The sequence below is a fragment of the Leguminivora glycinivorella genome, chromosome 9 (assembly GCF_023078275.1).
Source record: "Leguminivora glycinivorella isolate SPB_JAAS2020 chromosome 9, LegGlyc_1.1, whole genome shotgun sequence".
Taxonomy (NCBI): Eukaryota; Metazoa; Arthropoda; class Insecta; order Lepidoptera; family Tortricidae; genus Leguminivora; species Leguminivora glycinivorella.
In genome coordinates, this window is record NC_062979.1 from 7,651,551 (window position 1) to 7,677,394 (window position 25,844).

At 35.8% G+C, this 25,844-nt stretch overlaps 1 protein-coding gene and 1 long non-coding RNA gene across 4 annotated transcripts in view; one reads left to right on the forward strand and one right to left on the reverse strand.

Moving 5' to 3' along the window:
• The window catches only part of LOC125229653 (serum response factor homolog), a 359,536-nt gene that overhangs the window by 56,350 nt on the left and 277,342 nt on the right, over positions 1-25,844 (forward strand). The gene's annotated exons all lie outside the window — the stretch shown is intronic.
• LOC125229654 lies at positions 15,965-19,473 on the reverse strand. 2 transcript variants are annotated; one of them, XR_007177435.1, is made up of 5 exons: positions 19,281-19,473; positions 18,874-18,990; positions 18,403-18,532; positions 17,849-17,944; positions 15,965-16,161 (listed from the first exon to the last, which is right to left on the reverse strand). It is a non-coding gene; the product is annotated as an uncharacterized LOC125229654 (long non-coding RNA). The 2 variants fall into 2 exon arrangements; XR_007177434.1 differs by lacking the exon at positions 19,281-19,473 and having other exon boundaries at positions 18,874-19,093.

The following is a 25,844-nucleotide window of genomic DNA, read 5'->3' on the forward strand; positions in this document are numbered from 1 at the left end:
GGGGTTTCAATGATAGCCTTATCAATTTCTCCCAATAATAGCCTTATCAACGAATAGGTGGATCTGGCCGAAATGTCGGAAAATAGGTAAATCATGTTATTTTATCACGATCGTCCCGTGAAGACTTCAACAATTTTATTACTCTCCAATTCGTAAACAGTATCGTGTGTGGTTGTGTACCCCATTTCCAACAAACTGATACTCCTTTAACACGTCACACGCGGGGTCAGGCAATTTCTCCCAATGATAGTCGTATCAATGGCTTAGATTTACGGCCTCCGTCCGCATCCGTCAGCCTGTCCCACAGCTTGTATTATGCAGATCACACAATGGCTGATTGAATTTGTTTGCCTGGACGGAGATTCTTGGTCTAATGAATGATTTGTTAGTCTGTGGCTTGTTTACTTGGTCATGCTAATGGAGAAGTGATTCGGAGTCTAGTGCAGTTTTTTCCAGGCGGTTGCGGCGATGAATTCAATTTTTTTTATAGATATAGGATAGGAGGTAAACAATCAAATGATAAGGCTGAAGGAAAGAACTGTTCATCGGATATCTGCCACACCGGAGTTGCTGATGGCGGCAGCGTATAAGGTGAGAGTATCGTGAGTAGGTTCTCCTATTTTCTTGAATGTTTGATAGTCATAATGATCCAGGGATATTTATGTATGTACATACATAGTCGCAGCGATCCAAAATGAGTCTTAACTTCCGACACGAGCTTCTGCCTTTTGTGTCGGGTAGGGTGCCTAGACTGCCTAGCATATGTCACAATTACTTACACTGCAGCGTATCGTAGCCAGCTCTCCCTATCGCTCAGCCGAGCGAATACAGCCGTATTGTGAGAGAGCCATTTGCTTTGCGATCGCCACATAGCGTCAACGATTGTCATTCTAGCTAGGACGGCAGGTGACAGTTTATTGCGCAGTTGAACACAAATATTCTTTTCTACTTAACAAGTTATTCGTTACCTGCATACTTGACATTAAATGATGATCTTATGATAGTTTATCCAAGTCACTAATCCCAGCCGGCGTTTTATGCTTCCAATTTTATCACTTATCCATCTGGACTCTGGTGGGATACTTTCGTCACGCTTTGGCAAGTATGTCAGTGTGAGAGTGACAGATGTGACAGATGTCTTATCCACGCGGATGAGTGATAAAAACCACAGATGTCATATATACCATAGATCAAGCAAACGTATCTACTTAGCGTGTCAAATGAACTCAGTGAAATCCACTGAGTTGTCCGTCTTTAATCGCAGCTTGCAGCTTTCGGGCGTCAATTTTTGTAAGTTGAAGTCAATCAAAACATAAAAAATGCCTCGTTACGTGATATTCAATTGCAACAACACAAAAATTATGAACAATCAAGAGCCTGAGACATTTTTAAAATTACAGGCAAGAAACAACTTCAGTACAAAATTTGACACGCTCGGCCCCTATACAAATAGATGAACTTGTTTCTTCTATATAAATAAAGTTCTGTGATAAAAACGGAAGCATAATACGCCGGCTGCTGTACATAAATTAGTGAAAAAAGAAACGAAAGAAAATTTTGTCCTTATCACAAAATTTGCTCTTGTAAGCTCTCAATTGAAGTTTTGTCCGTTTAGCTGATGACACAACAGATAACACATACAATACATACATCTATATGTTACCATTATTTATCACAGTAAAGTTATAGCCATAAAACATATAAACATTGTTTTATTCTAATAGCTGAAAAAGTAAACTCTAGTTTATAACCGTGACGACGAATAACTTCGCACATAACTGACCTAACTTGAACTCTTACTCATTGCAATAAGGATATCGAATGTTCAATATACTGTATTTATCGACTTCAGTACAGTCAACATCAAAAGTATCTAGGCGGTCAATGCGCTCACAAAAACCTAAACACGCCTCTATTATCAAGGCAAAGAGTGCGATATGCTCTTTTGAGCGCTTCAACTGTTTCTAATATACTAGTATCTGGGGGGCTACCATGAAGTGCTGAAACCGTTCAGTTTAGGCTGAGAGAGAGGACGGAGCTATGTAACTGCTATACTGTTTCCCTTTTTCTGTCGACCTTAAACTGAACGTCTTTCGTACTTCATTGTGACCTTCTGATCACCGTCACTGTATCATCGTTCATACTTTTTTGATAATACATAAACCTTAGTAGCAAGTATATAAGGTCCACCTCAGGTCTTTTAAGGATTTAGTACATACATAATAGGTATCAATACGGTTTTTTTGGACTCGCAAAAGAAAGAGTTTCGTAATGGCAGATAAACAGGTCTCGCTGGATGAGCAGCGAATGTATATTATCGTATTATGTAAACGAATAGCGTGGCTAATACAATGTATAAACTTGTTAAGTGCAGTGCGTAAAATTGTAAATAATACCTAATGTTTTATGAATTATCGATGGCCACGAGACACATTTGCTTATTTTCCTAACAAAATTTTATTATTCATTCCAAAATTTAAACATAATAATAATTACCTACTCGAGAAATTGGGGCGGGTATCGCCGTTGTTAGGTAGCTTAGTTGATCGTTCGACCGCTGAGTCGATCGTTAACGTTAGCCGCGTAATCAAAAGACACGGATTATAATCCAGGCTTCGCTACTGGAAGGTTTGGTCACTTTTTTAAATATACGACTTCTATGTCGAATACCTATTTAAAACATGTACCAGTAGCTACCTACGAGTCAATATGAGTGTGTATTCCTCCTCTCACCTCATTAAAATAATGTCGTTTAGGTATCATACCAAATACCAACCAACCTTACACTTTTGTTTGGCAACCGCATTAGGAGAACGACCCAGCCTCATAACACCGTAACTGCAACCGTTGCGGTAAAATATCAATACAATAAGCTAACTTTTTAATACGCCAGTGTCAAATTTCAGTAGCCTAAGCGTTTTGGCTACCGGCGTTTTAAGACAATAAACGGCGTAAAGATGTCTTAATACGTAACTGGTTTTCCAATAACCCTCTTATCAATTATTATTATTGGTAATTGGTAAAATCGCTTTATTCGATTAAATTTTTATTTTTGCAAGTTCTGGTTTTGAGTGGCGACCAGTTCGATTTTTGGCACTTAAGCGTGAAACAGCAGAATTTTATGACGATATTTAACTGGTATTTTTAAATGTTACAAGGAGTTCTAGATGATTAAGGGATTCATTGGTGTTAAGTAGAGCTAGTGACCACTCGTCAGTATTTGCCAATATAAATGCAGTTCTTCAAACATGAAAATAGAATGGCAAGAAGGTAATGGTGAGGTTCCTTGTGCTTAGTTGAGTTTCTTGCCTTAGCTATCGCTACTAAATTCCCATTTGCTCGATTCCCTTTTCACATCTTGAATAAAGTGACATTGAAATGAAATGAAATATTTATTTTTCAAGTAGGCATATTACAATGCGCATATGAACGCCAAATAAAGCTACATTTCAACTGATTTGGGTAGTGCAAACTCAGTACGAGTATTCCGGTGAAAAATTCATGGGTCCAATTTATGACCTGAATTTGCTAGCAGTATAACTATTACAGCTAGAGTGTTACAGCGTAGGATAATTCGAGTACCTAGTACCTACGATGCGGAAGAGTAAGAAGTTTTCCCCAAGCTACCATCCCCTACATCGTCCAATCTCTCTGCAGCCTCTAGAGTTACAAAGTTCATGTCAGGTAAAAAAAAACTGTTACATCTTCACAAATAAATCATGAAATATTGAACACCGTTTACGAGCTCATATCGGCGAATCTCCCGAGTTATTGCGGTTTAATTACACGCTCATGTCACTATCGCGAACCGCGTTCATCTTGCCTGGGGTTCAAACATGATGTATGTACGGGTATATATATGAGTTTTCTCTAATAAATGATGATAAAATTGTGGTGGTGTGACCTTTGCATTGTGACCGAGTATTTAAAAGTAAATTTGGCCTGGCCAGCCATATAAGAGCTCATATGAGAAAACATCTTTGATTGCTCAGGTCGCCGTCATCGAAATCGATGTGGAGGACTCTATGTCATGTTACATAGGTTCTACAATGTAGGCGGGTCAAAAAGTTTTAGGTACCTACCAGTTAAGAATGTAATTTGCATTGTATGCATTACATGATAGCCGTATAAGATTAGGTTCAGTCTCGAGTAAAAAGCCTCAGTAAAAAACTTCGTATTATGTCCAAGAAAAAGCTAGTTTTTCTGAACGTTTTCGGGAGGCAAGTAGGCACCAATTTCCGTGTTTATTCAAGATCGACAAGGGATAAAGTTAATACTTACACGTACTCCGTTGGCTCAGTGCCCCAAAATGAGACTTGGCCGATACAAGACATCGCCACTTTTCTTGGTCCTTATTTTTTGTTCGTTTTTATAGCTTACTAGCTCGCTGTGGGACTAGTGCCATACATACACGTCAAAATAATATAAATTAGCAAAGATAAGTGGGCCGTATTCGTTTATTCAACAGAGGGCACAGACCCCTTGGCCCCTTCAAATAACAAGTAACGCCGTTACCATCCTGAACTATTAGGGTCGGAACAGACAGACTATGGTTACTACTACCTACCAATTACTTTTTATGCACTCACTGGGACAGTACCCCTAGCCTAGTAGCAGTACGTAAAGCCGTCTTCACACTACCTTCGGGCACGCTCGTGGTCCACACGGCCACTTTCGGCGATATCGCGCGTTACATTAATGCAAATATCCACGGGTCGCGTTATCGTCGTTTAGGGTCCTGTAGGAAAAAACAGAGAGGTTCATAAATGGTTATTCCACTCCCTTTATACAATTTAGAGTTTATTTATATGAGGTTGCGCTGTACATTTTGTGATTGTAGTATGATTGTAGTATATTCTTATAGTAAATATTAGTTGACTGCAATAACAAATGAATGGTTCAGCATGGCACGGAATTACGTTAAAACAATTGTTCCACTGTAGGTTGAAATCGGCCTGCCATAAAAACTAGTGTCGAGTATCGACGTCGATTCTTTCGATTCATTGCCAGGCAGATCCATAAGCCATCGTAAAAAAAGACCATGATAACGCAAGGAAAATGATGACCACACATATAATTGCATGCCACAACGGAACCCTCGTTTCGCATTAAATTTGCACTTATCCGCATTTTTATATTTATTTTATTCGCGGCGAAGATAAAGGCCATTATGAGGAATAAGGATGCGAAACGACGCGTTTACACGCGTACGTGTGAAGTCCCGAATTTATACACTTACAAATAAAAATATTTCAACGGCTTGTACGTGGTGATGTTTTTATAAAATTAACTTTATTAAATGGTCTGGATAAAATTTAATGCGATAATTTTTCTCGCGGCGACAAATGTCTTGTAATTTTGGGAGGTGTATGCCTAAGCTAAATTTAACAGGCCTTCAATATTGTTTAAATAAATGTATAGGACGAAATTTAATGCTGTATTTTTTTTTATAATTCGTGTTGACGGAATAGAACCGTCTTGTAACTTTCGAAATTGTAGAAATGAAATGAAATGAAATAAAATGATATAGTTTATTAATAACAAAGTTACACGTCAGGTTGGTATTATGTATAAGATTTTTTTAGGTTGGTATTATGTATTAGATATATGAATCCATACTAATATTATAAATGGGAAAGTGTGTGTGCCTGTTTGTTTGTCCGTCCTTCACGGCAAAACGGAGCGACGAATTTTCGTGATTTTTTAAGTGAAGATAGTTGAAGGGATGGAGAGTGACTTTTTGTCTCCTTCTAACGCGAGCGAAGCCGCCGGCAAAAGCTAGTATTCTATAAGTTTTTAAATGCCATTATAATACTATACTTTTTAAATGTTGCTGTTATATTTTATGACGCAAAACGTTCTCCGTTTCCTGTGGGAAATATTTCCAAGTATGGTCATTTATCATACAAATAATAAAAAAATGGAAAGAAATGGTACAACTATATGTACATAATATATATTCAGTGGCAAAAACAATTTGTCAAAACGTTCTTTACCGAAAATTTACATAATTACAAGTATCGTAATTTTAAAACATCCCATGATCTTCAAAATGCCAGAATAAGGCAATTATTTTTTACAATATTTTAAATCAGGTCCTTTCTTTATAAAGTAAAGTGTGCAAGATCAGTATGGCAATAAAAGTAATATTTATTTTATTCATATGATAAATAGCATCCCTTTCACTTGGCTTTCTTGGAGAGGCCAACTTTATATACATATTCGAGGAGATTATCTCGTTTCTTTTAAACAATAAATGAGAAGTCGCTGTTGGAGGCTTGTTTTTTATTTAATTTTAGGCTGTATATGTAATAAAAATCTTAATTTGTTTTCTTAGTGGTTATTTCAATAAAATGTCATACTTATGTATTTATTTATAAATGCGTTTCATGGTATCATTAACCGCCTACCGTGTGGAAAATATTGTGAACCGAAGAGTCTAATATAAATAGTTTTGACAGTCTATTATGCTGGGTTTGTTTACACAGTTTCTTGTAGACATAAAAAAGTCAATCTACAGATTATCTGGCAATGTATATTAAGTACATGAATCTTATACTTTTAAACGAGCAATTCTTGTATATTTATTTATTTATATATTTATTTATTTATATATACCGACGATCTCGGAAACCGCTCTAACAATTTTGCTGAAATTTGTTATGTGGGGGTTTTCGGGGGTGAAAAATCGATCTAGCGTAGCCTTAGATCCTGGAAAACGCGAATTTTCAAGTTTTCATGAGTTTTTCTTTCGCGTTAGTAAACGTAAAATATGGTCGTTAATTTCGCCGCGCGCACATCGATTCCGCTTAGCTCAGTCGTACGAGGTCGGTCTAATGTACGCAGATAGATCGTAGGTGTCAGGGTTTCGAATCCCGGCCAGAAATTAAGTTTTTGTTTTTTGTCTTTTTTTTTGTTTTTGTGTTTATAAGAGTTTTTTTTTATCTAAAGACGTGATATATTAAAATAGAACCGAGCGAAGCTCGGTCGCCCAGATATTACCGTGAAAAACGGTGTGCTGTATCAGCATTATTGCTTTGTAAATATGAAAATTGATATAATTATTGCCATTATATGTACTTATTTAAGGGAAATTGAACTTGCCTGACCGACCGACCTGATGTAACGTGGCTATACACCCTGTTTTTATTGAATTCCGTTAACTTTAAGGGAAGGTTCTTTAGATCAAATAGAATTAATTTCTTTCTTCTTTTATTATTCTTAAGGGTCTCTCACACTAATTTATTCATTTATTATGTATGAAAACGATGAAAAATTTTTTTTGACGAATTTAATTAAAAGTGATATACAGAATGGTTCCTGATAACGAACCTAACGACGTGTCGAATTTAACGGAAAACAAAAAAAAAACACGGTGTACTTGTGCACGAGTGTCTTTGATCGTAGTTGTCTTTGTTTGTTGAAAGTTTCATAGTCCTCTGCTGAGTTATCTGCGCTTGCTTTTGCTACATGTTTGATATAACTCTAGACCCGACGTGATTTTCAATCTAACCCTAGCCCCATGTGAGAAGATTCATCGTTATTCAATACACTCGTACATAATTATTTTTGATCCACGTGACTTAACAAATTTGCGGTCATTTAAGCTACACACCGATGTAATGGCATCCGTCGTACGTTGTAACGGAAGTAGTGGGTTATGGGTGGGCGAACTTGCGTAAGCCTCCTAGGTCAATGCGCATCGTGTTCAAGATCGAATACTACTGTTTGTGACATATGTACTCTCTGCTCTGTGCGGAATTCGGTCTTTGGTTTCGATCTTTTCTAGAGACTTTACTAAAGCAACATATTTAGTCACAATCAGCCTCAAAACGGGTTTTGATTGCAAAATATTGTAGAAAAAAGTTTTAAATCGCCAAGCAGGAGGACGACCTGTCGGACGCCCTAGGTATCGCTGGAGCGATATGGTGGAGGCGGATCTGTGTGAACTCCAAGTCAAGAATTGGCGAGAGGTAGCGCAGGACCGAGAAAAGTGGCGCTGTCTTGTATCGGAGGCCAAGTCTGATTTTGGGGCACTGAGCAATCGGAGTAAGTAGGTAAATAGGATTTCTCATTATTTGTTATTTATAATATTGTAATAATTTATTGTCCTAATAATTAGCTCAAAGGTTAGATAAAAGATGCCATGACTGAGTTTTTGTAGATACATGCATCAGTTCTGTAAATTAGATACTAAGCTTTCAGATTTTCTAAAACGGAATCATGTTGGACTCTAATCATCTTCTTTTTCTGACTCTTGCAAGCCCCTTATAACATAATATACAGTAAACACATCAATCTAAATCAATGTGTGACCTTCGATTTGTGATTGCCTATGTCAAAATTTTGCGCTCCACTCCTCCACTCTTCAATCCAGTTTTTGCAATACCTACATATAATTACATTTCACAAAACCAGTCGTAATGCGCACGATTTCGCACCAGAACAAACAACGGGATTCGAACCCGCACTTACCGAGTAAATAAAGCCTTGTACCCCCTCATTCGCGTCATAATTGTTTAAATGACCGGTTACGGGCTTTGGCTCTGTGACGGTACTTTCGAAAATTACTTTAAAATATTTTAAAATTAATTTTGTTTATTTAAAAAGAGCAGGTGGCTCATACCTCCACGAGATCGGTTTCAAGAACGTTTAATTAAAAAACAATACAACTACCGTCTCGTGATTATTTTTCAATTACTAGCAAGTATGTTTCACATAACTTTATACACATACAATTTTTCTGCTCCCGTGAGTTTTTGAAAATACTTACCTACTAAATAATATATTTTCGTGATAAACCAATTAACATTTTTTGGTAAATTCCAAACGTGCACGCTTTTCAAAGCTTTTTTGAAATAAGTTTTTGTTTTGAAAGCAATTGTAGAAATGCGGCATTGAACATGACAAATTGAAATACTATCAAGGCGCCTATGTATACACTGAGTTTAAGACATGCAGCTCTACTTTATACCTTCTGTAGGCAGAGCTACATAACTTTCATTATGTAAAGGTACCATTGATTCGAGAGTTACACGTCGAACTGCGCCCGCGGCGCATATTACGAGTATATGTACCTCGGAGCCATCCTCACAGGCGCGTCAACGCGAGTGTGTCAAAGATTTATTGACATAATTACACGCCAATCTCCCGCGCGGTGTTTAAATGCAAAATCGGGTAACGTAGATAATTCCGCCGATACCGGCCGGTGAGTTTGCTCGTCTTGGGGCTGAGGTGGAAGAAATGATAACTGTCAAAATAACGTGTAAAGAATGCTTGTAACTGAGTGTCCTATTTTTCAGAAAACATCTTTTTAGATATTATTTTATATTAATATGGTTCATTTTTAAATAGGTATTATTTTTATTAAATCAAATTTATTCTGAAAGGTTGGCAAAGCATACTCGTGTGTAGCGTAGTTAATCTACTCGATCAACTTCATCTAGTCATTATTGGTTCTAAAACGGTATTCTAATTTTAATAAAGTCAGATATTTGATCTGGAATTTATATGGATCAACTTATCGTAAAAAAGTGACGTCTTTAGTTTAAAGTATACCTATAAATAACCCCCCCCCCCCCCCCCGTAAGTCTGTGCATTTTTTAAGAGTAACTTAGCAGCCAAGATTTTTAGACGAGGTACAATTTGTAGAAACATTTTTTTTTGTGAATTTCATTGTAAACTACAGACATGACACTATTTTGTCTTGATAACTATTATTCCGTTTAAGGCACTAATCTAAAGCTATCGAACAAAAGATAAGCAAAATAAAAGAGACACGGCGATTTTGACGCTGGGCGATGCCGTGTCTCTTTTATAAATGGTTTTTATAGCCCTCATAGCTTACTAACCTGGTTCGGCAAGCTACGCCCCACAAACCTGATGCCGTGAACCCGTATTATAATATAATTTGTTTAGCCGCAATTTTCGGCGCCGACGCAGCGATGACGTGATTTACACAGAATTTGCATTGTTTAATTAACTAATACACGTAGTCCGGTGGGATAGCCCATTTTTATGAATAATATTATTTAGTTCTTTTATTTCTTTTCGGAAAGTTTATGGCGCTGTCTGCTTGCTTTGCTCAATCAAGCCTTGAATTTGTGTATGTATTACACTGATATTATATATGATAGACTGTTATCGGTTATTTCTTCAAACGCTCGATTTATGTAAGTTCAATTACATATACGTGCATGAATAATAAGGGCAAATTCACATTGGTACAGTCTGACTAGTTTAATGAAAACTTTGTCACGCTGCTTCGAAAAAAAGTCATCTTTTTCAGTATCAGTTTTCAGTTCTTCTTTCGAAGTGAACTGGTTATATTTATTATAATCAATATTCAAATTGAAGTCTGAAAAACGTTAGTTGGTCCTTTAATTTATGCCATCAACTGATTTGAAATGTCATGCGCAACGGCCTTCTATACTATACTGCTGGCTCAAAAAGTATTTTTATCTTTAAATTAAAAATTACAGCCATGAACGTCACCGACAATTAATGGGTTACTAACTACATAACGTTACAAGCCTAATTAATGTAGTGTTAAAAATATTACGCACTTACTTCTGTCGTTAGCTGTACTAAGGAGTAATTTTATTAGTACTTCGTTTTATCTGATGGGGTACATGGCATCACTTAAAAGTTTGCAAATTGTGGTACTTTAGCTTGGGTTTTTGTGTACTCATTTATTTTGGAGATGAGCACGATTTTTCTGTGCTCAACTTTTGTATTTGATCTTGAGAGGTGCAGCAGTATCTTACTTGTATCGTTATCTCGGCAATTGCCACGGGTCAAACAGCATTTTCCTGGGGTTAAAGTAGAAAAAAATGAAAATAGTTGGTGCCTTGTGTGTTCATAGCTCGTGTGTAAAATCATCAAAAAATACAATTATGTCTTAAATGTCTATGGCACTATTACAAAATTTTAACTGCTATTGATGGTGAATTTAGCCGACATGATAGTATAGTACAACTTTAAATTCGTTATTTTAAGAAAAAGAAGTGCATTACGCAGTCTAATGGGCCCCAGATCTTCAGGCACTGGTCCCACCACGAGCTAGTAAGCTATGAGCTATCGGCTATAAAAACGAACAAAAGATAGTCGCTCCCGTGCAAATAAAAGAGACACGGCGATTTCGATAGCTCACCGCGGGGCGAGTAACTATAAACATCGCCGTGTCTCTTTTATTTGCACGGGAGCGACTATCTTTTGTTCGTTTTTATAGCCGATAGCTCATAGCTTACTAGCTCGCGGTGGGACCAGTGCCTTAAATAGTTCAAAGGGAATCAAATTGAACGATACGAGATGTTCACAAGTTCGGTCTTAGTACACACCTTTGCAAATAGTAAATTATGTCTGCTCACAAAAATGTATCTAAGGGTCTGTTGCACCAAAACGGTCTGTTACAGAATTTAGCGTTCGCAATTTTTTTATACGGGAATTCTTCATTCTTATCCGCAGCGTGACTTGGATGTCTGTTAACTATGGTTGATGCAACTAGCCCTAAATCTAAGCATGTTGTTCAGATAAATCGAAATACGAAATCCCTATGACCAGTATGACCGGTTGTCGAAAGTTGGCCCGAGCAACATACCGCACGTTGATGTCTTTTGTACTCGCGTCTCGACCGCCGTGTCGTATGTCATAAATATTGTGTGACGACATGCTACGACACGATTTGCCTTTACAAATGACAGTCTTATACGTAATATCTTTGAAATATTAGATAGTTGGTTGTTTCGTGTAAACTTTGAAAAATTGGCGTTAGTCACAGTACTTACTCGTACACAATCTTATTCTAAGAATTTTGTCAACACATCCTTTTTGACTTGTAGATGTTTTTCGTATCAAACAATAAAATCAAATATATTCGTATTAAGTCTATTAATTCGCTGGACGGTAACGGCATTTCAGTTAAAAGTAAAAAGTCACAACACGGTATATTCTGACAGCATATTCAATGGTCCCCTTTAGGTACTGTTTTTCCTCCTAAGCACATGTTTAAAGTACCTACGTAGGTACACTTTTTTAGCCATTTTATATTGCATCTAGTCATATTTCTGTTTTTTGACTTTACGGACTACCAATATCTTATTCCGAAGTCTAATCGATCGAGAAAATGAACGATAATTCACAAGCTAAATCTGCTTATGAGCATACAATAAACAAGCATGTTCTAAGTAAGAGCTTGTTATACCCCGTTAAGTTATCGCCACAATTTGCCCTTCAAATTATTAAACAATAAATCTGCAACAGTACCGGCCGTCACTCCGCTAACTCTAATAATAAGGGTTGTGTTTGTTACTCGTAAACTCTATCGCTATTGCTATCTAACATTGAAGGAGATATAAAATACACTTCATTTTAAAAATATTGTATACGTTTATCTTTCATAAATTTGAAAAAAAAAGTCTTTAGATTAGGCACACAAAAAAAACTGAAAATGACATTGTAACCTTGTGCCAATAAATGTTTTATTGTATCTTATGCATGCTTAAATCTAAGATCTATATCTATTGCTATAGCAGCTTTGAATGCGCCAGTCTTCGGACATAGGCCTCCTCTCCATTCCTCCACGCCTGTCGGTCCATTTGTAACAGAACAAGCGTCTATGACGAGGAAATTGACTCGTTATTACATATAAAACTTACGGCGAATCAACTTTTCCTTGACCAACTTTTTGGTACATATTTCCTTTGGGATTTCATTGGATATTTTGACAAATAATATATTTGAAGCTTTATCACATGTATAGTCACATCTTCACTCATAAAATTCACTGTTATTCGATGCAAAACAGGTTGGAAAAACATATTTATCAACAAACTACGTTCACATGGATGAAATACTGACACTGACAGTTGTCAACTGAGTAGCGTTCCAATATTATATCTTGATTTCAATTATAGGTCGTAAAAGTTCATAATGATTGTAGTATACTTTCTGGATGTGTTTATTGTAGCATTTAAAAACAAAAATGATATTTTACCTCAAATTTGATTTACAAAACTAGTTAAAAACCTTTGATAAAGTAATATTTGCATATTTATATTTACCACGATATAAAATGTTTCATTACGCAATAGGAATCAACAAAAGATATCTCCATCTCACTCTAAAACACGTGCAATCATGCAGATGTTACTATTGAGAAGCAAAAACGTACGTGCTGAGAGAATATGGACGTTAAATGTATAAGGCGTACGGCTTAGTAAACAAAGTAGTTATGATCTTTTTTCTTATCGTATCCCAAGTCCCAATTTTGTCCCAGTTATATCCCAAGTCCCAGTTATATCCCAGGTATGTCCCAATTATATCCCAGGTTTGTCCCAGTTATATCCCAGGTATGTCCCAGTTATATCCCAAGTCCCAGGTTTGTCCCAGTTATATCCCAAGTCCCAGTTATATCCCAGGTATGTCCCAATTATATCCCAGGTTTGTCCCAGTTATATCCCAGGTATGTCCCAGTTATATCCCAAGTCCCAGGTTTGTCCCAGTTATATCCCAGGTTTGTCCCAGTTATATCCCAGGTTTGTCCCAGTTATATCCCAGGTGTGTCCCAATTATGTCTCTTATAGAGAATCTATAAAAGGGTCGGAGCGAGCCGACGCGCGTCATTCTTAAAATATCTAGAAGACTAACAGTGTCTCTGGCTTTCGTGTGTTACTGGTGAGTGAAGTTGTTCTGCTATTATTTCTCTGTTTGTTTTTACTTGGAAATTATTCTAAGTGATTGTAAACTTTGAAATGGTGTCTCTGTTTGATTGTGCGGGGACAATATCGTCGTACAGTTGAATTTAGACCTGTGGTGGAATTGCTTTACTGTCAGTTGTGGGGTTAATTTAGTGTTCTATTTATAGTGTAGTGTTACATTTAAATTGATGTGTATAGTGAAGTTTTCTGTGCTTTGTTTCATGAGTGCCGTCAAGCAATACAAAGACTGGGTCGATGTATGGCTGGTGCCTGGAGATAGGTCTGTGTTTGGTTTTGTAGGGAGTGATTCTTGCAAAACTAAGCTTAGATTATAGCACGTAAAGGAAACTTCACTCGTTTGTTTAGTTGGTTAGTAAAATTGAATTTAGTAATTTTCTATGGGGTTATTTTGTGAAAGTTATAAGCCAGATCATTGTTTGTGACAGACTGTTGTCCGGCTAGGCGCTTCTTCCCTTACGGTGTCAAATAAGAGGCGTTTAGGGGTCTTTTTGTTCCAAGTGGAGGGCTTGGACGCTTTTCTATACTTACAAAAGCGTATTTTCTCACCGGTCTCAAAGAGTCCAACTGTTAGATGGAAGTGAGGACTTTCATGATTGACGAAAGGCATTAGGAGTAATCCTTGCTCACTGAAGTCGGCAGTATTTGAGGCTGGGGTCCTATATTTATATATATTTATTTACTCGGTGCTCTAGTCCATGCTGGCGTTGGTCGCTGGGGATTTCGGTTGTGATCGATCCACATCTAAGTAAAGTTGATCGCAGCTGGGTCTCTCATGTGGCTGGTACTGGTGTGTCCTAGAATACTGGATATATACACGGATAGGGCGATCTACTCTCTGCTACCCTAGCCCGCGGGCAAGAGCAGAGGGGGGGATAAGAACACAAGCCTATAGGTTGCCTATCTCAGCTTCGCTGGCTGAACTGTACAGCTTATGGTAGGGATACACTTGTGCATATTCTGAACATTAGATCTATGGTAAGTGATGGTCTGTGTTTCAGATATGCTAGAATAGGGAAAACGATAGGAATAGGGTAGAGTCACACACTATTTCTATGAAAGTAGAGTTCTGTTATGATTGGTCTTAAATTATAATTGGTCAACGTGTATTGTGGAGAAATAATTTAACTACTACTATTTATATGGTTTAAATGGACTTTAAATGTGGTGTTTATTATCTTAATATATGTGGTAAAACTGGTAATTTATAAAACCTCTTATTACTTAATTTATTTGAGTGAAATTAATAATTGTGGTAGCAATTTCTGATTCTTCGTGTAGCATCGAGCCAGTGAGTGTTGCTAACTAGTTTTTCAAGGTAAATTCTATCAAGTTGGTTAGGGAAACAAACTATACTTTGGAATAAAAAGCATAAGTTTGTTATAGGGCCCAGTGGCATGCGAGCGCCGTCCACTGATGACAAGTCAAAAGCTTCAAGGAGTTACTAGACTTATTTACTTCGTTCTCAGTGGTAGCAACTACTCGGAGCCTTGATGATACATTAGAAGGATCGAGAAGTTATGGTCTATTAGCAGTATTGGGGAAAAGGGGGTTTAGCTAGGGAAAAGAAACAAAATAAAAGGGGGGTTAGTTAGTAGATAGATAGCCCTTCTGGCTTGGCATAGGACTCTCAATAAAGCAGTTTGATTGAGATTAAGGATCCTATTCCGCAACGCAAGTTCGTACCCAAGCCAGGATCACTAATAGAGCGTAGCGGTTGTTTTCCAAAATAATTTTTAATATTTATTTCATGTATGTTTCACTCACTAACTTTTATTTTAAAATTTCTTCATTACGTCATTAATTTTCTCACATATAACTTTCTAGGCCTAAATCTGATAAAATACTCTTCTATAACACTATATTATTATGCTACAATAACCTTTATTCTTCTTTAAAATATAAATAAATAAGATTTTAAAAATTAGTCAAAAATACAGCTGATACTCATTAAAGGATCTAAGTTATCGCGGTTCACATCGAAGGGTTCTACTTATTCACGCTAGACGATCACAAGGCCAAATTTAAGGGGTATATTTAAAGGGGGGTTAGCTATAATGTTGGTTAGTCAAGTAAGTAAGTAGATAAGTAAGGTGAGCGGAGGTTTAGTTACATTTGGTTCCGTGCCCAAGGGATCTAAGATGTGCTCTGTAGAACACATCTTGGATACCAAGGTTTATAAATAAATAATAGGAATTAGCCTTACCAGGCTACATTTGTTGTTGTGAAAACGAGTGGGTGTGCTGTATTTCTTGACTTATTTCATCTCTAAATAAAACTCATATACCTAATATTTTTATTCAATCGCTATTTCATAAAAACAAAAATAACTTTATCGTTAATAAACACGTCTGTAGTATTTTCTTCCATTGTTAATTCTTGCCGCGTTCCGAGCGAAGTCATGCATCAGTATAGAACCAATGATATTTTCGTTTTCCTTTGGTACCTGAAAAATAAAAAAATAAAAATTAAAATAGCGTAGTAAACCTAGACAAAATCTATTTCCAGAAAATTAACTCATAATCGTAGTGGTTGAACTAAACATCGTCCCGATTAGGCCATTTGGTTGCATTGCTACGTAGCAATTGTTGGCATTGGCGCATCTTGACGTTCCCTTGCGCCTGTGCGTAGTACTATTATTTATTCTGTGTCTTAATGTATGTTTTATGGCTGTTGTATAGGCGGGGCTAGTACGTAAAATACTAGGTACTTATAGAAAAAATATTCATGTACCTAAAATAAAAGAAGGCGCGGAGCTGTAGTAGTTTAGAAGAGTTTCCCACCTAGTAATCGGAATTGGAAACATAAGTGTGTACACTATGTATAATAGCAATAGAATTTCATGTCAAAACAAATTGTGCTCTATCGGCCTAGTACATTTTCATAGCAGGTTCTGCCATCTTCAGGGCTATTTTGAAAGCTTTACATCACGTTTGCGCTTTACATTGGAGATCGGATAGCTTCGATGCTGTCTTATATAGTCCATGAACACTCTCTGATGTTATGTATGTTCCTGGAAGACGTCTGTTATACAGAATTTCATTTATAGGCAGGATAACTACTAGTTAGGACAGTAAGTAGGTCGTTATCATAATCTAGGTGTAAGACTATATTATCTCAGATAACCTAGGATACCTAAGCCCTAGATTTAAGACCTAGTAATACAAGAAGATAGGCTCTAGTCTAATGGCTATGGGGGCGCGATTATTCATTGTCGCGCTGAAGTACAATATTATATGGGGCGTCCCGCCATTTTTCTATGAATGCTGAATAGCTACACGCATGTGGTATTATGACAAGTACATCCTTCGATGGATGGCTTGTTTGCATTTCAGTTGTAACTCTATAATCTACAAATTGGCTCACAGGATTTCATACATCATACAATAATTTGGCATATTGTTTGTACGGTTTGTACCAAATATTGTCACTGTAGTGCAGCCGTGAGAAGAATAGGTTTCTGTCTGTTAAGATATAGGTATAAATCATATTAGGACTAATTTTAGTTCATTAGCTTATAAGTCATCATATATTTTCATATTACATCCGTAGTAAACAAGCATACGTCCCTCTTGATGGTGAGAGGTCACCATAGCCTATATCTGCCAATTATTTCAATAAATTAAATCCACTGTACGAATTTCAACTTTCTATACGTATATATTTTTACTGTAGTAATACAAATAAGTATGTATGTATAAATAAGATTTTTAATAGCTCCATATGACATGAGTTCGTTACCTCACATGATAAGCTGTAGGCTAGTCTAAAATAGTAAGTGTAAAACCATACAATCATTATGTTCGGTAGATTGTGTACACAGCTTTTATACAATATTACACAAGTCAGGAGTATGCCAACATACTGTACTTCATTACAACCATGTCAAACATATCCTACGAAATATTAGCATTACCAGCATCTGGGAGGTCGTACCTCGCCATACCCTAACTCCACCACTGCTTGATCATTGTCACAATTGCTTAAATAATTTCATGAAAATTGATTGAAATTTGTAATATTCCTGTTAAGTAGGCATAGATAATAAGCACTATTATCATTATAAAACCATATTTCACTGAGGTTCAGAAAAAGTATGTAGTATGTGGTACGCATTAAGTATGTAAACTTACCTAACATGACCGGGTCCAGTCTGATTGTCGGATTACTTTGTTGTTCAGTAACGTTGAGCATGAGCTGGTAGTGTAGATCAGTGAGCCTTTAGTACACTGAAAGGAAATAGTCAGACATTAGAAATATTCATATAGAAAGAGTAAGAAAAGGGTATTGTTTAGAGTGGGGTTCTGCCAAATAGGAATAATATTATTTCACTTATCTACTCACGGGGGCGCGTCGCTTAATTTTTGGAACTAAGACACGCCCATGAGAAATATTGTGTCAGAAAAAACAATGCATACAGCAAAATTTACAAAAAGAAAAAAAATATTAAAAAGTTTGAGAACCCCTGCCTAGCAGTTCATATCTACATGAGCTAGGACATAAATGAGTTAGCAATAAGTTTTCTTAGCCAATAAAATTAGGATAAACTCATTTAAGTTAAATTTTCACTTCATCGCTTATTGCCATCGCTATACTTCGCCTAAATTATCTAAATATAATATTAATGCCATGAGCTATTAACTTTTAAATTTAATAAATAGTACGAGCTATTATAAAATATAAGTACCTTTCATTTATATGAAGTCAGTAGATATATGGGGAACGGTCCGTGACCACGCACTGGGGATTCCTCAGTCAACCTGCATGTTGCCGACAGCTGGTTGATGTTCTTCAATGATGATAATCCATTTCATATACTGAAAATTGATACATACACTATTTAAACTCAATATAGCAGAAATAAAATCTATGCTAAGTCTGGATTTTTAGTCTACATAATTTTATTTAAGTATCAGACGTCAAGTTTTATCTTTGAAAAATACAAAATTAAAGTTTGGACAAGATTCAATGCTTATTTTTAAATGCCATGACATTCGTTTGAGGTCCTACAAATATTATTTTCCATAGCCCATAAGCCAGCGCTTCAGAAAAATAATTGAGAAGTTTATATGTTGGTACGGAAACAACGTTACAATTTCCAAGAACAGTTAGGTAGCCTAGATCAAATAAATTAGTCGAACATATTTTTAATGCTTACCGTTTAACCAAGGTATGTTCAGTTTCTATAAATATTGATTTCCATAAATTTGTGGCAGATGTGTAGAAATATCGGACATTGTAAACTTTCCAGAGAAATTCCAATTAGATGTTGAAACTGAAAAATCGAACAACCATGTAAACCTCATTGAAAGTAACAAATATATTTTGTTAGTTAGGCCTATTTCACGTACATTTAGATCCTCTTAGGGAATGTGAAAGTCAGAAAGTAATGTGGGAAATTTACTAATCAGTAACTTGTCTGACGACAGAACAAAGAAATAAGAAACATTTTGCGATAAAGAAAGCCAATTTCAACTTATACGTTAGAGATTACAGATATATTTTGTAGGTTTTCGAAACAATGACTTGTTTGATGACACATTGAAGAATAAAACAAGAGCTTACCTTTGCTTGAAGGTTATGTATCCATGTTTAGTTACGTCCACTGAACTAGGCTGGATTTCGCCAGGTTTGTTCACCAATCACTTGTTGCGTTGGGTATAAATAACACAAATATCTAATATTAATTTCATTTTTCCAGTCTTTTAAACGTTTTACATGATATTATCTATAAAAAACACCACCGGTACTTAACCTAGCTTAACGAAAAAGACAAAATGTCAAAAAAACCTCCCCTGTCAGATAAATGTCATTGTCATTGTCACATATTGTGAAAACCGCGGCAATATATGACACATTTGTAAAAAAAAAAATGTAATCTAAACAATACGTTCGGAAATCCGTATTAAATGATGAGACGTCATGCAATTTTTGACAAAAGATATTGTCCGGTGTTGCCATCTAAAAAAAATTTTCTTCACTTTTCCTTTTATGAAAACCAGCATAAATATTTCATTATAGTAACATAAATACAATAGATGTATTTAAATACAAAAGATTTTGTTAATTTAATTTTCTATTGCTTAAATCATATCAAACTATTCAAGTTGTGTAGATTCTGAACGGTATTTTGTAAATAGGGCCTAACACATGTCCCCTTACAAGTGCGGTACGACCGTCTGTTAGATCCTTAAAGAATCTCACAATATATTTTTAATCTGGTCACACTTTTGTAAACCGATGCGCACACGCGATTTTCTACGCATTAAGACAAATTTACACGACAGTTTTCGTTTGATTTTATTAAATTATGAAAAAAAAAAATCAATTATATAGTTCTAATAACTAGTCAAATATTTGAACATTATGATAGGCTAAATTTATGATATCAAATAATTGTTTTGTTGATAATGAAATATGCACAAATCAAACCTGGTTCAAATTTATCTATATTTAATGTTTGTGACTACTCAAAACACATTAGTGTGTTTACAATGAAAATACGCCCATGAGGACAATTTGTAAAAGAAAAAAAAAACGGTTAAGGATGAAGGATGACAGTTCTTTACAAAACTTGAAGCGCGAAGTAATTACATTTTTATAGATAACCGATTTCACTGAAATTATAGTGTTATGTAGCTTCAAATAATTAGTGTAATTGATAGTGTAGGAGCACGTGTGATTTTTAGTGATGTCTTATTATCACACGTAGAGAAATATGAGGGTTAACTACGGTGCGAAACAAAAGCCGGCTATTTTGAGGTTAGGTTGGATACATTACGGATTTGTGAAAAGAAAATAATGTAAGTTAGTTCAAATTCAGTGAATATGCATTTGTTTTATCCGTACAAGTGGTTTGTAGCGTTATCTCACAATCACAAGGGACAAAAGAGAGTGTCGCCGTAACATATTGGTTACGATCGAAAATTGTGTTTGACGATTGTTCTAAAGAAAAATGCAGATTGTGTGTGAAAAGGAAGTGTTTAAAATAGTTATTATATAGCATCAGTGAAGTGCAATGGTGAATAGTGGTGATCAGTGTTTAAAATTCTGCAAGAAAAATGCACAAAGCAAGTGAGTACAAATACAAACAAATATTACCTAGTATTTAGTCGAACCAGTGATTGTTTTGGTATGGTTTTTAGAAACTGATTGTATATGACATTTTAGTACATATTATTCCTTCTTATTACATACAATTTTACGGAAATAGTGCGCTGAAAACACTTCAAATTTCAACAATATTGATTATTTTAGATTTCAAATGTGATTTGTATCTTAGAAAAGTTTTAATTTGTGATAAGAGTATTCATTACATATTATTTCATGTTCGTGAATTAAGTAAAACAAAATGTTTCAAGTAAACTTAAACTTTACATAAAATAATTGGGAATTTATAAAATACCTTCGTCCGCTAGTTATTTGATGGCTAAATTCGATCGGTTCCTTAACTCATTCGTGGCTCAGGTAGTTTAGGGGTGGATTAATGTATGGGAAGGCTCATGCGATGGTGTGGGTTCGAATCTCGAAAAATGTTGTGGCTTATCTTTTTGTAATTTTATTTTGAAATCCCATTTTATTTTGTTTTTATATTTACGATATTGTTTTGGTTATTATTTAAAAAAAAAAAAAATTTAAAGTTACTTTTTTTTTTTTTGTTTGTAAATTATTTTAAAATTGAATGAAGGTGGTTTTCACAACAAGTTTTAGGGAGTAGTTAATGTTACTAATGTGGTATTTCATTATTTACAATTCAAGTGAGAGATATTTTTGGAAAACTTGAAGTAGGTTGTATTCCTCAAAAACTTGCCATTTATTGTACAAATAAGGAGTCGACTTTGGAGATGAAGAAAATATTGATTAGTTTTGCTGTGTTCAAATGACTGGATCTTCTGTGATTATGCTGATTGTGATCAAGTCTGCAGCGTGTCTTCAGAAGAGATTTCATGGTGTCCTGGGCTATTATGCTGACTGAGAAGAGAAAGGAAAACTTTGAAATATTACCTACTTGTGTCGGACCAGGGCCAGTGGAAATGCCTCTGAGGAGGGTCAGCAGGATTTAATCATCATCATTAGCTACTCAAGAACTCATCATAGAACTAGCCAAGTATGAAGGAGAAAAAAGGAGGAGAGACACCATGATCAAGTTCCTCAGCCCATTGTCGTGTTTGTTAATAATTTTCTAAGTTTGTTGCAGCTGCGAATGCCATGAAGAAGGAATGGATTGTCTGAGGTTGCAAAGGACTGTCGGGGCATGTTTTACAATATTGAGGACACAAACACAGAAGAGGACAATGCAAGTTTAAGCTCGCTTTAAGAAATTTATTATTTTGTTACATTATTATTCAATCAAATAAAAGTATTTTGAACCTACTTATGACATCATTTTGTATTTTATCATAAGGCAATTAAAACCAAAATAAAAATTTTGCAGATAGTTTGAAAAAAAAAAAGGAATATATTTTATCAAAACCACATCAAATTTGATGTTACATTATATTTTACAAAAAATATCAAAACCATATCAAAATTAAGGATACATCATATTTTGCGGGAAAAAATTGAAAATATGAAAACCACTTCAAAACTGCAATTATTTTTTTTTTTTTTGCAAAATTGTATTATGCGTTTATTATGAACTGCAGGAAAAAAAAACAAAGACAGGAAAATTGAAAGTAGGGTAGTGAACTTACAGTAATTGACTCTAGTTAAAATGTGAACATAAAATATAATATTTTGTTTCGTACGAACATTTTATTTTTAGTATGTGCATCAAACAATTTTCACACATTGTCAAATTTGTTTGCGGTTAGTAATTACTTTATAAAATTAAATATAGATGTATAAAATGAAACCTATCATAAATAAAATTAATTTTCTTTGCTTTCGAGTCAGGGTAGAGTGGGGTAAAATGGAATACGTGAATTTTGAAGTTATTAAGTTATTTTATTCTTCATTTTTGATTACTTTTAAGAGCGTTGGCTTTCTGTTGAGATCGAGTGAAAGAGCGAATGAGGAAGTAAGAATGGTTACATTGTGTGTGTGTGTGTGAATAATTTAGAGATGATGAATGTTTATAGATGTAAGAATGTTTTGAATGGGATGAATGACTGAATGAAGTGTGTCTCGAATGATTTTTTTTATGGAATGAGTGGATTGATACAGACAGACAGCGCTGGAAAGTGGTCAAAACTAGTTTGGTCGGAATTTGCGGGAACAAACAAGGGGGGGAATTTTGGGAACACATTAATCATAAAATTCTTATTGGTTAGGTTAAAATCCAATGGATTCGACCCATTTCAAGGGTAGTTTTTTATGATTACTACTACACAAGGTAATAAGACCCATACGAAAAACACACACCTCATCTTGAATGGGATGTATTTGACAATCGACATATTTAAGGGCCGATATCGTCTAGTGAGAACGAGGCTCTTTTCAATATTTGGTTCCTTGTTATGTGTTCAAATATGTGAAGTTTAGTATCATCAAATCATTTCTTCATTTGATCATGATATGGTACCGAGTTGAGGTACATGCTTATGTCATTTAAGGTTTGTTTTATAAAAAAAAAAAAACACATCCAAACAGATCTTAAGTCAGTATATTTTATTCAAGTATGAGACATGCGCCAAAACATGTGGCTGGAGTGATTAGGTAGAGAAATTGGTTTGAGTTCCGACAATGGAGATTGAAGGCTCTGGACTTATAATGAGAGCTCTAAAGGTTTCTTCGTAATTGCGTGGGAAGTTATTGTGAACTCGTTGAAATTACTACGGTAATTATTCCGGTCCAACAGTGTGGATGGAATGAATATTCGCCGCGACCGGGGAACGAGCTAGCAAGAACGGGTTAGTAGGACCTATCAGATTCACAACCTGATATCCCTGGCGGTGCGTGGATTCTGGGAAAGGAGTTATCATGGTTCATTGTCGAAATTCAGATGAGCTGATTTCAAAACTGAGTCGCTAGCAGTTGCATAGTATTGGAATACACACCACACGATTAGAAATGGGGGGATATTTCCGACTGATCTAGAGATATTTTTCTTTTATTCTTTTATTCAATTTTATTGCCTCTTTTGCTAAGTGAGATTGGATTTTTTTACAAACCACTTTGTATTTTATAAAAGAAATCCAATCGGGGGCGAGTTGTAACAGAACAAGCGTCTATGACGAGGAAATTGACTCGTTATTACATATAAAACTTACGGCGAATCAACTTTTCCTTGACCAACTTTTTGGTACATATTTCCTTTGGGATTTCATTGGATATTTTGACAAATAATATATTTGAAGCTTTATCACATGTATAGTCACATCTTCACTCATAAAATTCACTGTTATTCGATGCAAAACAGGTTGGAAAAACATATTTATCAACAAACTACGTTCACATGGATGAAATACTGACACTGACAGTTGTCAACTGAGTAGCGTTCCAATATTATATCTTGATTTCAATTATAGGTCGTAAAAGTTCATAATGATTGTAGTATACTTTCTGGATGTGTTTATTGTAGCATTTAAAAACAAAAATGATATTTTACCTCAAATTTGATTTACAAAACTAGTTAAAAACCTTTGATAAAGTAATATTTGCATATTTATATTTACCACGATATAAAATGTTTCATTACGCAATAGGAATCAACAAAAGATATCTCCATCTCACTCTAAAACACGTGCAATCATGCAGATGTTACTATTGAGAAGCAAAAACGTACGTGCTGAGAGAATATGGACGTTAAATGTATAAGGCGTACGGCTTAGTAAACAAAGTAGTTATGATCTTTTTTCTTATCGTATCCCAAGTCCCAATTTTGTCCCAGTTATATCCCAAGTCCCAGTTATATCCCAGGTATGTCCCAATTATATCCCAGGTTTGTCCCAGTTATATCCCAGGTATGTCCCAGTTATATCCCAAGTCCCAGGTTTGTCCCAGTTATATCCCAAGTCCCAGTTATATCCCAGGTATGTCCCAATTATATCCCAGGTTTGTCCCAGTTATATCCCAGGTATGTCCCAGTTATATCCCAAGTCCCAGGTTTGTCCCAGTTATATCCCAGGTTTGTCCCAGTTATATCCCAGGTTTGTCCCAGTTATATCCCAGGTGTGTCCCAATTATGTCTCTTATAGAGAATCTATAAAAGGGTCGGAGCGAGCCGACGTGCGTCATTCTTAAAATATCTAGAAGACTAACAGTGTCTCTGGCTTTCGTGTGTTACTGGTGAGTGAAGTTGTTCTGCTATTATTTCTCTGTTTGTTTTTACTTGGAAATTATTCTAAGTGATTGTAAACTTTGAAATGGTGTCTCTGTTTGATTGTGCGGGGACAATATCGTCGTACAGTTGAATTTAGACCTGTGGTGGAATTGCTTTACTGTCAGTTGTGGGGTTAATTTAGTGTTCTATTTATAGTGTAGTGTTACATTTAAATTGATGTGTATAGTGAAGTTTTCTGTGCTTTGTTTCATGAGTGCCGTCAAGCAATACAAAGACTGGGTCGATGTATGGCTGGTGCCTGGAGATAGGTCTGTGTTTGGTTTTGTAGGGAGTGATTCTTGCAAAACTAAGCTTAGATTATAGCACGTAAAGGAAACTTCACTCGTTTGTTTAGTTGGTTAGTAAAATTGAATTTAGTAATTTTCTATGGGGTTATTTTGTGAAAGTTATAAGCCAGATCATTGTTTGTGACAGACTGTTGTCCGGCTAGGCGCTTCTTCCCTTACGGTGTCAAATAAGAGGCGTTTAGGGGTCTTTTTGTTCCAAGTGGAGGGCTTGGACGCTTTTCTATACTTACAAAAGCGTATTTTCTCACCGGTCTCAAAGAGTCCAACTGTTAGATGGAAGTGAGGACTTTCATGATTGACGAAAGGCATTAGGAGTAATCCTTGCTCACTGAAGTCGGCAGTATTTGAGGCTGGGGTCCTATATTTATATATATTTATTTACTCGGTGCTCTAGTCCATGCTGGCGTTGGTCGCTGGGGATTTCGGTTGTGATCGATCCACATCTAAGTAAAGTTGATCGCAGCTGGGTCTCTCATGTGGCTGGTACTGGTGTGTCCTAGAATACTGGATATATACACGGATAGGGCGATCTACTCTCTGCTACCCTAGCCCGCGGGC